Source organism: Salvelinus sp. IW2-2015, unplaced genomic scaffold, assembly GCF_002910315.2.
Source record: "Salvelinus sp. IW2-2015 unplaced genomic scaffold, ASM291031v2 Un_scaffold13776, whole genome shotgun sequence".
Taxonomy (NCBI): domain Eukaryota; kingdom Metazoa; phylum Chordata; class Actinopteri; order Salmoniformes; family Salmonidae; genus Salvelinus; species Salvelinus sp. IW2-2015.
The window spans coordinates 1-1,482 of NW_019955031.1; the positions used below are offsets into that span (position 1 = coordinate 1).

The window sequence follows — 1,482 nt, forward strand, 5'->3', positions numbered from 1 at the left end:
ACATGTATGTCTGAGGAATTTTAATTATGAGATTTCTGTTGTTTTGAATTTGGCACCCTGCACTTTCACTGGCTGTTGTCATATCATCCCGTTACCGGGATTGCAGCCATAAGAAGTTTAACTAAGAAGTAACATTGCCAGATTTACCTTCTCAAGTGGATCTTTTAAATAATATCCAAATAGATTACTTTTCTACAATGAGACAATGTAAACTTTTTCCACATTAACCTAGATCAACAAGGTTTTCAGGTTAATTTAAAGTTTAATTCCCAAACAGCATATACAAGTTTGATTTATCATTAATATTAATTCATCAGTAAAATTTGCTTGTGCAAAGCTCAGTCCAAACTACCCAGTACTGAAGGAAGTCCCGCCTCCAGCAGGAATCCCATGTGTCTTCGGCCTTACTAAGAAGTGAACTTAGTGGTGAATGTACCCTAACATCTGAACTGCTGTTTACACTTATGATAATCCATACAATCTCCATTGACTGGATATCATCGTCTAATTAAATTTAATAAGTTAAATTGTTGAACATACCTTAAAGTTCTTTCAATCAAATGAGACACTTCTAAACTTCCCATATTAACCTAGATGAACCAACTTCTCAGGTAAATTAAAGTTTAATTCCCAGATAGCCTATCAAGGTAGATTATTCATTATCATTGATTAATTAATTAAATTTGCTTTTGCAAATTCATTCACGTCCAACTCCCACATTACTGGTACAGTACTGATGGTTCGTTAACATCTGTAAAAAGATCAAACTTGTCTTTGCAGCTTCGAACAAATTCCAAACCCAAACTTTTTTTTTTTTTAAGTACATTTTTCCTCCAAATTTTTCAAATAATGTGCAAGCTATCAGAGGGGGTGGTCACCACTCCTCCGCTAATTATCAAATCAAATCAAATTTGATTTGTCACATACACATGGTTAGCAGATGTTAATGCGAGTGTAGCGAAATGCTTGTGCTTCTAGTTCCGACAATGCAGTAATAACCAACAAGTACGGTCCCGTGTGGCTCAGTTGGTAGAGCATGGCGCTTGTAACGCCAGGGTTGTGGGTTCATTCCCCACGGGGGGACCAGGATGAATATGTATGAACTTTCCAATTTGTAAGTCGTTCTGGATAAGAGCGTCTGCTAAATGACTTAAATGTAAATGTAATCTAACCTAACAATTCCACAACTACTACCTTATACACACAAGTGTAAAGGGATAAAGAATATGTACATAAAGATATATGAATGAGTGATGGTACAGAACGGCATAGGCAAGGTGCAGTAGATGGTATAGTGTACAGTCTATACATATGAGATGAGTAATGAAGGGTATGTAAACATAAAGTGGCATAGTTTAAAGTGGCTAGTGATACATGTATTACATAAAGATGGCAAGATGCAGTAGATGATATAGAGTACAGTATATACATATACATATGAGATGAGTAATGTAGGATATGTAAACATTATATTAAGTGGCA

The 1,482-nt window shown here is 35.5% G+C and overlaps 1 non-coding gene across 1 annotated transcript; it reads left to right on the forward strand.

Annotated features, from left to right (window-relative positions):
* The first annotated feature begins 1,009 nt into the window (after positions 1-1,009).
* On the forward strand, positions 1,010-1,086 carry trnat-ugu (transfer RNA threonine (anticodon UGU)). Its single transcript has one exon. It is a non-coding gene; the product is annotated as a tRNA-Thr (tRNA).
* Positions 1,087-1,482: the final 396 nt, after the last annotated feature.